Source organism: Rhineura floridana, chromosome 6, assembly GCF_030035675.1.
Source record: "Rhineura floridana isolate rRhiFlo1 chromosome 6, rRhiFlo1.hap2, whole genome shotgun sequence".
NCBI lineage: Eukaryota > Metazoa > Chordata > Lepidosauria > Squamata > Rhineuridae > Rhineura > Rhineura floridana.
The window spans coordinates 59,674,344-59,687,178 of NC_084485.1; the positions used below are offsets into that span (position 1 = coordinate 59,674,344).

Below are 12,835 nucleotides of genomic sequence, written 5' to 3' on the forward strand. Positions count from 1 at the left end.
GTAGTACCGAGCTTTGAAGAAAATAATGTGTATGAAAATAGATTTATTTATAGAATCAGAAGAACACAGGACTTCCTGTTTTTACCTCAACTCCACCTTAAAAACTACATATTTTCTCCTGTTGGTTTATAGAACAATGAAATTTATTTGCCAAATTAAAACAGTTGCATTTTATTTATTTGGTGTTATATGAATATCCTTTTTTAAAAAACATAATGTTCCCACTGCAAGAGGATACAATACTGGCATTCTCAAAGTTACTAACAGTAGTATCATAATGATGTCAGAAAAACTATAACACCATAATATTTTTAAACTGCTTCTGCAAAGATTAAAAACTTTTTTAACAAAGATTAAAAACAATCCATTCAGCACCTTTCCTGCACAAACCCCATAAAAATAAGTGTAACAGCACAAGAAATCTGTATTTTTTACTACTTCTATTCATTTCAATGGAACCTGAACTGGGAGGCTCCTAGAGGCACATCTCTTAGAAGTTTCACATCCCAAAAATTAGGATACAACAGCTGGGATCCACCACATCTCTTGTGCTTTAGGTTCAGGGTATTTCTGTACATACTTAGGGCATGATAGATTGTAACTCCTGTATTAAATACCATTCAGGACAGTTTCCCCACAAAAGGGGATCTGGCGGCTGCAGGAGGAATTGTGGGGCTGAAAATCCATGTCACATTAACTGCATTAAATCCTTTTAAAAAAAATTAAAGCAGAGACACTGCATACTCAGTTATAAGCCCTTACATACAAATACAGCAAACTGCTGCTGCTGTAGCTAGACTGAATGGCAAATGGCATCTGACTATGCAACAGGCTAGTAAACATCATGTCAGCTTCTGTTTCCCCATCACCTGCACAAGATGGCAACATCAGAGTTATAAATATCTCAAATTTGGATTCAAGAGTATTTTTATTTCTATCAAGAAGAGCTACTGCTTATATTTAAAACACACCCACCAGCCCTCCACTTATTTCATGCCAGCTTCTCATTGATGTTGATGCTCTGATTTTAGGCATCTCAACTGTGTCTGGAAATTTTCCACACTCTTTCTAGCAAGCAAACTAACATCTAATGGTACATGAATAATACCTCAGGGATTACTAACATAGCAAGTCAACTGTCTTGAAAGTTTTACAGTCACAGAGAATATAACACAGCCACTGCCCAATGTACGTGGGATGCTAGATGTTCTGGAATTGTAACCCAATATATATGTGTGCCTAAATTATCTAAGATAACTCCTCTTCAGATTCACACAAGTCAGATTTCAATCACCACTTAAGGAGTCTTTAAATGCATGCAGGCCTGGATGACATGAGGCTACTCCTCAGGAAGGAAGTGATGTATACAGAACAGAGTTGCTCACCCCACACCATGTTAAAATAGAAGACTGGCATCAAGTAGAGATAACATGACCACTCTTACTTCCTCATGCCCCTCCCATGACATATTGTAAATTGTAACAATATCTCCGAAAAGGAAACTCAATATGATCTTTCAAAATAGGTAGTACTAAAGACAGACAACTGCATTAAGGACAGGAGAGACTCACTCCCCCCACAAAAAGAGAAACCCCACTCATTGATGTCAACCTAAAAAATGGCACAAGACCAGTAGGTTACAATACTGTCAAGCTTCATAATTCAGTAGCACTGTCAACTTCAGCAGCTACTGTCAATTCAAAAACTGTAATACACATTTTTGACAACTTGCAAGTTGCCTCAAGCTGGTGAAATAGCTTTCAGAAACCACAAAAGGCACTCTCGTCTCACACACCACACAATGCTGCTCATTTTTATTTACATTCACGTGGGGTTGCAAATGGAGAGCCTCATCTTCTCACAATGGCTCTAATTCACACTTGGGTACAGTACTAAGGCTAAGGGTCTTCCCAGGTACTGCCCCTACAATAAAGACTGAGGCACCATGGCTGAACCATGCAGACAATGACACTTCAGCAACCAGTCACATTGTAGGAAGAATCACTGTTATCCAGCGGCTCAAGTTCCTGGAAAATAGAAAATTCTATCCCAAATAATTTCTGATCACTCCACTTATGGCTGTCACCATGGAGTACGAGGAAACACTCACACAGACCTTTTCAATGGTTCCAATGAAAGCGCCATTTTGAATTACTCACCCATCAAAAATACTTTTCTGGCACTCCTGGGTCGCTTCTTAATTTCTGAGACTATGCTTTCACTCTTTGCAGCGCTCCAAGCACAAACTTCCAACAAAGTTTAATTCTAAAAATTAAAAAATCTCCTGCTATGTATGTATGTGCGTGTGAGAGAGAGAGAGGGTGGGAGGCTAGTGCTAGAGGAAAAGAGGATTGATGCTTTGAAGGAAGCAGCCAACAACAGTGCCATAAAGTCAAGGGACGGCCCAAACACAGATCACAATACAACAGGAGAAAAGACCTACCTCACTGCAAACTCAGCAATGGAGTGGCAGCAACAGGATGAGCCCTGCGAGTGGTATGAAGAAGCCCAAGTTGCCAGGGATCTTCCCAGCAACCACAACAACCTAAAACAGAGAAGTACAGGGTCTCTGGCACCCAGTTTCTTTTCCTGATATCCTGTTGCATGGGAAGCTGTGGGGAAATCCTGTATTTTACTTCCCCTTTATTGGCACCAGCAAAGAACTGAAGTCCGACTAGAGGGAGCAGAAGTAAGGGATAGCCTACATTGGCCGCAACTTAAAGAGTGTGGTGCTCTGGGCCCTGCCTGCCACTGACTCCAACGGGATGGGTCAGGACCCACCAATGCATCAAACAAACCTTGGGGGACAGCGACCAAGCTGCCAGTAAGGGTACTGGGGACACAGAGTTGAGCAATACGTTCTACTTCTATATTGGGGATGACAAACAAATTGTAGATCCCAAACAGAGTTCAGATCCTATTGCTTGAACTCCCTTATATCACTTTTGCCCCCAGAAAACACTGTTATACACCACAAAAGGTTTTGCGAACTGAAGTAGTGACCACCACATCCGGCCAAAGACATCAAAATAATAAGCAGAATGAGTCTGAACCCTGCCACCCACATCGCTCCCATTAAAGAAGGGCCCGCTCCTAACAGAGTTGTCTTAGTAGAAAGGAAGAGTTCCAGTTGACATATGCCTCACAAAGACAAATCCCACCATTCAGCTAGACCTCCTAGAGGAAGAAATCATCCCCTGATATCGCATGTGTAAATATTAGCCATAATGGGCTTGGGAACTACTAGCCTTTCTCTTCAGAGCACTCTGGTTTCTTCCACTTCCAGGATGCTGTTGGGACATCTTCCCTGGTCTGACAATCAGCTATCCTTCACTAACAGACTGGCATAGTAGCCCAACCAAAAAAGGGATCTTTCAGAGACAGCTTTGAAGCAATGAAGGAGGGAGGATAGGCGGGGTGGGGGTCAAAGAGAGAAACGTGGCTCTGTACTGTCAAAATCACATGAAACCAGAACTTCAACTTTCAACCCCTACCTTCCCACACACAACAACAAATCTGGGATCCCGACTTCTTTAACCCCTTGGTCATAGATGGGCGGGTCAAGACCCACATTGCAACCCTCCCGTACACATAGTACGTACGCTCCGGCCATGCACTTCTTTGGCCCGGCTCCAGCCTGGCTGTCAATGCCTCTCCTTCCAGAGTCCTCTTTTTCCTGGCCGGGTGCAATATCTTCCCACCCACTGACCCGTCCCTCCCCCCTTCCTTTTGGGGGGGCGCGAGGGAAGAGGGGAGCTGTTCAAGCCTTTGCCTACCCTAGAGAGAGAACACCCTGACCCCTCCCTCCCGGGCCCTGAGCCAAGGGGAAGCAGCAGGGCCCCTCGGCCTGGCTGCGAGAGGGAGGCGATTCGGCCCCACACTGGGCCGGGAGAGAGAAAGGGAGATCGACCGACCAAACCGCCGCTTCTGCGGCAGCAGCAGGTACTGCCCCTTTCTGCCCGCTTTACTCACCCCGTTGCCGCTGCCTGCCGGGGCGAGCCAAGCCGCCCGCCCGCTTTCTTCCTTCCTCCGGCTCTTCACTCACCGCCTGCCTTTGCTAGAGGCTCAACAGCTCCAGTGCGCGGCAGCGGCGGAGGCAGCTCATCCGCTCCGCCCCGCTCCGCTTTCCCTCCTTCGACTCGGGGAGGGGCCGTCGGAGGAGGAGGAGGAGCGAGAGCCGCGACGAGAGGAGGGACGGAGCAGAGCAGCGCGGTGAGTCCGAGGAGGGAGCCCGGGCGAGAGAAAGGTTGCGCCACTTTCATTTCAGAGGAAAGGACGCCGATTAGCAGGCGAAGAGAGGGGGAATCAAACGGGAAAGCTGCCGACTACAATCTCGCCTTCCTTCCTTGGCCTGAGGCAGAGGCTGAAGAAGACCAGAGGCGGAGACGAGACGCATAATGCACGCGCACCGCTGCCCAGAAACCCAGTAGCACTTGGCGTGCGAGCCAGAGGAGGCAGCGGCTGCGCTTTTCGCCCCTCTCTTGGTCGCTCTCCTTAGATGCTGGAACTGGAAGGTTTGGGGCCCTTGCACTGCTGTGTGTCCACAGAGAAATTGCCGACAACTGCCTCTGCCCCACTCGCTCGCCATTTTTTCTGGACAGCCCAAAGGGTTGATCATAGCTGACTCGTTATTTCACTTGCTCGTCAGGGTGGCGCAGTGGTCGGGATTGGGACAATGTGATGTAAAGGTTAGACTCGAGTGAGCCAAGTTTAAATCCCAGTTTGGTCATGAAACTCACAGGGAGACTTAGAGCCAAACAGTGGCCTGCCTCACACATAGTGCTAGACCGTGGTTTAGCATTCTGTGTGAACCCTGCCCAGCAGCTTAACTGTGGCTTGTTTATTGCCAACAAACCACAATCAGAAGCTATGGTTTGTTGTTGCCTTACAAACCTTGGTTTGTTTTAACTATGGTTTAGTGTTGCATGTGAAAATGTGGTGCCATCCCAGATGCTCACCAAACTACAATGTCTGAAGGAAATAATAGCTAGGGGTGGAGATGCATTATGGTCCAAAACAAGCCATGGTTTCTTTGATCATCTGTGGGACAATAAGTGGTTAACTCATGGCTTGTTAAACCATGGCTTAGCATTATGTGTGAACCAGGCCACTTCTCTCAACCTAACCTACCTCACAGGATTGTTGTGAGGATAATATGTAAGGAGTGAGGAGAGAGTTTATTGGATTAAATGTGGAATGTATGCTGGGATATAAATTGAATAAGTAAATCTAAATAAGTTGCAGTATGGGCCCTGTCCTTCCTGCCACGGTGCCCAGAGAAGTTGAGCAAGAGAGAAGAGGTAGGAATAGCTGCTGCTTTCTGTTGCTTGCATGCTTCCTCAACCCAGTCAAAGTGTCAGAGCAAAGCTCAGAGGAGACTTCCTGGCTCTCCCCACTCTTTACAGACCTGTGCTACAGGGGACGAGAAGGGAGGCGAGACTGTTGTTGAATGTCTCTCCTCACCAGCAACAGCTATTGATCAGTTGTTTGCAGCAGCATTAAGCATGCTCTTTTTAAACTGTACATTGGGAGGGGAGGAAAAAAGAGTATGCATTTGACTCTGAGAGGGACTGTCCAGCACTGTGCAAGACAAAGCTCAGACCTGCCAGAACTGATACTCAGTGTCAGTTCTAATCACTGAGACATGGGATGTCATCATAAGAAAGAAAGTGCCTTTGAGCATATGGAGAGTATCCCCCCTTGCAGCAGCCTATGTCAAATGGCAGAAGCTGGATCAGGTGAGGGAATGGAGTCACCCTTAATGCAAGAGGGGGATACTATTTTTCAATGCTTCATGAAAGTAAATAAAGAAATAAAAACTTAAGAGCCTGCTGGATCAGGCTAATGGCTTATCTATTCCAGAATCCTGTTCTCACAGTGACCAATTAGATGCCTGTTTTGCAGACAGAAAATTAGCACAGAAAGAAGAATGCTAAGTTAAAAATTATTTTCCCTGTGTTCTTATTTACTACTTAAAGGGTTAAAAAAGAGGCAGCATTCAAAAAAAGTGGTACACCAAGTGTAAATGTACTATTCACACAACCATTTAACCTCCCTGTGACAAGCCACTCATTTGCCGTCTACAGCACATGATGTTGGAAGTTACAACACTGTTCACATCACCTACTTGAGTCCAGCCCTATGCTGAGCTAGTCACATGACAGTCAAAAGATGTCTCTCACCATGTGGAGGACTGATGGATCGACTTCTTGTATGCATAGCAAATGACTGGAAACCAGGGTTGAAATGCTTGTGTGAAACTAAATGAGCCTAGCTCTCCCCAGGCTAGAGTCAGCAACTGCTGACCTCTTTCCCATAGCAAGTTTGTAGGCCAAATGAAGTGTAAAGCTTGTGACATGTTTTCCCCTTGCATTATTGGTTTTTCTTTAATAAATAGCCTGCAAGGGGTGTGGAGGAGCCGGGGTGTGGGATGGGGACATTAACCCTTCTTCCGTGTCATGGGAGAAAAGAGCATACTGGTGCCAATGGGAGCTTTCCTCTCATTGCAAATAGCATGTACAGGGTGGGGGATGTGCATATGCAGTTGCCTTATGCCAAGTCAGACCATTGGTCCATCTAGCTCACTACTCTCTACACCAAATGGCAACAGGTCTCCAAGGTTTCAGACTAGGGCATTCTCAACCTTGACTGGAGAAGCTGAGAAGTGAACTTAAGACTTTGTGCATGCAGAACAGATGTTCTACCACTGAGCTATGGCCCTACCCAATTGGGACCATGCTCCCGCTTCTCCCATACCAAAGTCCTAATTTGGCTTTCCCACGTACCCGTGCCAGTAATGTGTTTAAGAAAAATAAGTTAATCTAGTTTGGGCTTTGACACTAGGACAGGCGACCTTCAATGAAATGTTGAGCTCTGTTTTAAACTCAAAGCTATTTAAAAATGCAAACATAATTCCTTCTGTGACTTGGAACATTTTTAAGCATGTTCCTGTTGCTGTGGATTCCAACAGTCAAAACTCCGTCGGTTCTACAGTACAGGCAACTTTCCAAGCTGCATCCTGGATTTGAACTACAGGCTTACGTAATAATTGCAACAGACAGTTAAGTGTGGTCAGGCCAATTTCCATGGAGAAATATAACCTGTAATTATTAACCACTTGAGAGACTGTTTCTCATGTGATGACTGCAACTGTTGGGTGATTGGAGACTTCTGAGATATGTGTTATAGAGATACCTTGCTATCCCTGCTATTTTTTCGGCGCCTTTTGAACACTTTCCTCTTTCAACAAACCTTTTAGGTTGAGACTTATCCCAGTCTGCGTCTGTGTTAGAATTGCTTAATATGTTTTTTTAATAATGTTTTTAACCCTTTTTTAAAGTTGTTTTTTTAATGTTTTTAATACTGTTTTGTTTTAATGTATTTTAAGATCTATTTTTATGATGTTTTAAAGTGTTTTTAGCGCTTTGTTTGCCGCCCTGGGTTCCTGCTGGGAGGAAGGGCAGGATACAAATTAAATAATTAATAAATAAATAAATAATACCTTCTTTGATACATATAGTATTGATCAGTGTACACTTACTATTTATTTAAAAATGCATTTTATTTACACACCTAGGTGTGCACATGGTAGACACCCAAGTACTTCTTGTGTGAAGTACTTTTTGTATGCACATGTTAGAAAGTTGTGTTAAATAACCATTAGTATAAATTTTCACATAAGAGGACTCGGTTCGCATGGTTCCAATAATCATCATCATCTGTTTTTTTCCCCTTTAAAAATGCTCTATTCAATGCAGTTTTTATGCATGTTTATTTACAGTCAGGTACAGGTGATTTTCAGCAGAAAACTGGTGTAATACCCTCATAAGTCCTGTTTTTAAGTCCTTGGTAGAATTTGTGCATGCAATAGGTAAGAGTCCAAAGAGGATATTCATGATAATCAAATATTAAATTATCTTCATAGAATTCCTGCAGATGTCATGGTAAATGTGGATCGGAAGAGGTAGCACCATATGCTGCCTTTAGCCCTTGTCACTTCCAGATCTCACTGCCACTTCAGCATGAATTTTGTTTAGGGCCACATTAATCCACATTATATTTTGTATACAGTATGTAGAGGAAGAACAAACCACACCAAAGGAGAGAATAAGCAATTAAGTAGATAGGGGTGTTTTTTCCCCTCCCTTTCCTTATCAGAATAGAAAAGTGTGTGTTTGACTGTTAACAGCACAGGGTAGAGGACTGGTTGGTGCAGTGTACTAGGAAACCAAATGATATGAATGCTCTTTGCTTTGTCTTGTGCAAGGCTGGCTTATTTTCAATATTTTGAGGACTGAAAACGTAGCCTGTCTCCTAACATATTAACCACAGCTTTGGTTTCTTTACAGTCTTTTTGGCCCTTGAACATCTGCAGTTGGCCATGAAACCCATCTGTTCCCTTTCAGTGGACTGTGCCTTCACTTGAGAGTATACTTATCCTCTCTCGTTGCCGCAAGTGTTCATTGTATTGTCATGCAAAACCTTTATTTCAAAACTCATAAAACTAGCTGAAGACCTGTCCTGTGTTAGACGACAAATGCCCATAAAGTTATTTGAATTCTGCTGCAGAACTGGAAAACTTGCTTGATCACAGAAAAAGAGACTGCAATTGAAAGCCTTGAATAAAAAGAATTGGTTGAAAGAACAGATGAGAAATAATATGTCAGGCTCAGTGTTTCACAGAATCTGGGAGGGGTGTCATCTGTGTGACTATCGAGGGAATTAAGTCTGTTCTGACCTTTGTAGGTTCCTTCTTCCCTTTTACCTCATTCAGGGTTGGCTTTCCAATAGGCTCTCTCCTACATCTGTGCCACCTCAAGTGGCTTATTTGCTCGTGGTGGCAGTGGCAACAGTAGCCCTGTGATCTGTACAAGGCAGCTGTGAGCTATCCACCATGTTAATTACCCACAGAGCCTCTGAGAGAGCCCCAGTTGGGGGCTGCCATTTTTATTTTTCACAATTACCTGGAATGACACAACATCAGGAGCAGTGTGAGTAATTTACATGGCAGCCAGCCCTGGGGCATATATCAGTGATGGGCCCTGCCAGGATTCTAGAGCCCCAGCAGCTGCCTGAGGGTGCTGGCACAAGCTACTCCCCTTTTTTCACATGTGTCACAGTTTGGTTCATGAAAAGAATAATAAAGAATATGGTTAGAAACAGCTGAAGTAGTATAGCAAAATGATGCTTCACTTCATTGTATGTCTCCAGGAGATTTAGGTATTTCCATTGTAGACAGGGATGGAGGAAGAATTCATTTTTAAATGAATTTATAAATGGAATTTGGCAGTTCCAACCCAATCAAGCTTTGCCCACATCAGTCCACCTCTTGCCTCAAGCACCTGCTTTACATTGTTGGTTGTTTAAAAAGAAAAGAAAAAAAGTCCAACCAATTATATGCAAAAACACATACATTATACATACAATACATATAAAAGAATCAAGCTCCATGCAGTACTGCATTTCTACAACATTTTATTTTATAAGTGTTTATACAGTTATATGCATTGTTGTATGTATCTGTTCTTGTGCTGGCATGTATATGCATGTAACTTGTGTAATAATGCATATAATCTAGAATTATATTTTTAGCAGAGCTGGTAAAAAACTCCTTTTAGAGATCAAAGAGCAAGAATGGAATTAGAAAAAATCCATGTAGATAAGTTTGATCAAGATTTTCAGAAAATTTCATCCCTAGTTGTAGACATTATGGAGCAATGCAATCAATGGTCCCATCCTCAAGAAGGTCGTTGAATTTCACCTAATGGCATGGCTCATTTTGTCAAATCACCAGCACCGATTGAGGTATGAATACTTTCCAGCTATGATCTACAGTAGGGATTTTCGTAATCATGCTGATTACCCGTTGCTCATCATGTGCTGACGGGAGTGCAGAGACATGGAACACAACTTCAAAGAGCAAATTGTATTTATATAAGCTGGCTTGTCTCTTTCACCCATGTTTGAATTATTAACATTTGAAGGTATGGGGAACTCCATCTGAAGGGCAGGCTCTGGATCTGCTTATTTGTTATGGTTTGTACCATCCTTGATTTTCCTAAATGCCATAAAAGAGATTATTGCTGGAAATTGGTATAAATTTAATAAGCCCATTGAAAGTTTTTATTACTAGATAAACCATTTGCGTATGCATAGTGAATAGATACTTTTTCCTTCTCAAATGACATAGTGACAGACTTCAAATATTATGTCCTTACTTGGGTCCTGCAATGAATCAGCATTTTCCAAAAATCCATTAAGAACAATGGAATTACTCATAACTTGAAGTGTAACACATTGACCCAAGTCTATCCAGGATTAATTATTTATTACATTTATTACAATTCTTCCAAGTAGTTCAGGGTACCATACATGTATTCACTCTCACACCAGTTTTTTTACCACCACAACCCTATTGTTGTTGCATATCGGTCCTTGAGAGCTGGAACCATAGAATTTGTCTTTTACCTTGTTTTGTCTGAAAGCTTCAGATGAGAGAATCTTCTTCTGTAAACAAGAGACATACACGCACACCCTTGGGCTGAAGTGTGGAAATGCATTTCAGTTTTCAGAGGTGGAAAGGTATCCATTCTGATTCATTAAATTATCCAATGTTTGTTTATTTCCTAAAACAGATTAAAACAATAAAATAATACAATTATAAAAATAAAACAGTTACATCTATAAAACAATTCCACATATAAAAACAGTTAAAATTAAAACTTGTTTTTTTAAAAATAGTTCCAATATAGATACAGACTGGGACCTTACAGCCTTATCCTTCCTGATGACCCACTTGGCTTCATGACCTACATTTCCCTTGATTCGTCAACATGCTTCCCTGTCCACTCTTCTTTCTGATAACAACACATGTCTGTGGGCTCTTGGTCCTCTTTCTTCTTGGCCTTCCTTTCCTCATCTTCTTGTCTGCTTCCATTCAGGTCCCTGCCCTGTGCTTTCCCAGGCTCCAGATGATCTTCACTTCTTTGTCTCACTTTCTTCAGTCACCCTGCCTACTAGTCTTGCTATCCCTGGTCCCTGTTTCCTGGTCCTCTTCTTTCTCGGTTTCCATGAGTTCATGACGCTCCTAACTCTGAGCTCCTTTTTGGTCAACAGCACACAGACTTCCCTGCCCCTAGGGTCAAAGGAGATGCCTTTCACAGAATCTATTAGCATTTATTATTGTGCCTTTACCCTCAGCAGTGATAATGTGTATGAACATTCTGTGGCATTACAGCAGCTCAGCCTAGGGCAGGGAGGCATAGCACACAGCTGTTTGCCAGGTTTTAGCCTAATTATAGCAGATAGCATGATAACTACTAAAAATGTTAACTGTCCATTGTTCCTTACTTTTTTTTTAACAAAATAACTTTCAGCCAAAGTCTTTCATTTTCCTCAAGAAAAAAAGGTATTGCATTAAAGGAAAAACACTGAAATACGTCAAACCATTGCAAATAACTGGAATATTTTATGCTCCATGAGTATTACTTTAAAGAGAAAGATGACATTTGTTTGCAGGCACAGCTACATAATTAGTTGCCAAGGGACATAACAAGGACTATGCAGCAGCCTCCTTCTCTAGAGACATTTCAAGGTTAGACTAGACTAGACTAGACAAAGGACTCTTGGGATATTGTGAGAGGTGAAGTTACGCTTTCCTGCAGCAGCCATTGCAAGAGGACAGAACTGAATCACACATGGCTTTACACTGAGCTTGTGTCTTGCACTTCTTGATAGTGTTCCATATATCAGAAATGCAGAACAATTTAAATCAAGGAGAGTTTGCTGGTGTCATGAGTCCCGTAGTAGCCTTGGAGCAATGAGGATGAAGAGAAGGGGATGAAATGTGACTTGGGAAAGGGCCCCAGTGATTGGCATTCAGAGGGGGTTGCGGCCAACAGCTTGTGCAGCTGACAGTGACAGCTCCGCCCCTTAGCTCCAAGTACAACTGATGAGGCACTGGTCAATCAGATGGCTGCCTCTTCACCTTCCCTACAGCCCCCTTCCCCACCATTGCCACTGAGTACCCTTCCTCCTGAGGAGGACCTTGCTGAAGTGTCTCCGCTGCCCTCACCTCAGACACATAGGCTACTGCACTGGCAGGCTCAAAGTGTTCCCACAGTTCCCCTGTGGAAGAGTGTGCTCATGCGTGCATGCTCCCAACTGTGGCACCTTTCTCACACAAGTTGAAGGAACCGGCTCACACTTACTTAAGGGTTGTAAGGGGGCATGTCTAATTGCTGCAACAACATCTTAGCTTGGTGTAGCCGTGCCTAGTTACGCACTGTAGAGATTATGAATCCTGTATAACCTATAAGCTGATTCATGAAGTGCTCTGAACTGAAATTTTCCATTAAACCTATTAAAGAAAAGCACACCTTCATGTCTACATCTGATTTCAGCAGGCTTGGACAGGACAGCCAGAGCATAGTAAAAGAATAACACTTTGCCAGTCATTGCCTTTCACAATGCAGTGCTACATTAGTGAACATCACTGATTGCAATGGAAAACGTAGGATACAGTGACATCCCAAACAAGTTTATTCAGAATTGAGTACTATTGATTTCAGTCAGACTTATTCTGCAGGCTTACGACTGCAGCCTGAAGCAAACACAAATTACCTTACATTGGGGATGGAGAATGTGTAGCCCTCCAAATTTTCTGGGCTACAGCTCCCAATTTCCCTGGCCATGCTGATGTCCAATGACATCCAGAGAGCCATCAGTTCCCCACCTCACCTTACATGCAAGTTCAGTGTAGAAGGATATAGTCCAGGCTACTTGTGTCAAGGTGCATATCTCTCCCAAGGGATCAGGGATCTCAGGCAGATGATTC

General features: G+C 43.1%; 1 protein-coding gene across 4 annotated transcripts in view; it reads right to left on the reverse strand.

Moving 5' to 3' along the window:
• The window catches only part of RAP1A (RAP1A, member of RAS oncogene family), a 138,868-nt gene extending 134,721 nt beyond the window's left edge, over positions 1-4,147 (reverse strand). For 2 of the 4 annotated variants that reach the window (XM_061632028.1, XM_061632026.1), the window contains exons 1-2: positions 3,973-4,147; positions 2,444-2,545 (exon numbers count right to left, since the gene is read on the reverse strand). The gene's annotated coding sequence lies outside the window, so the exon portion shown is untranslated. The remainder of the gene's footprint in view (positions 1-2,443; positions 2,546-3,972) is intronic. The other 2 variants (XM_061632027.1, XM_061632025.1) reach the window with 1 other exon arrangement.
• Positions 4,148-12,835: the final 8,688 nt, after the last annotated feature.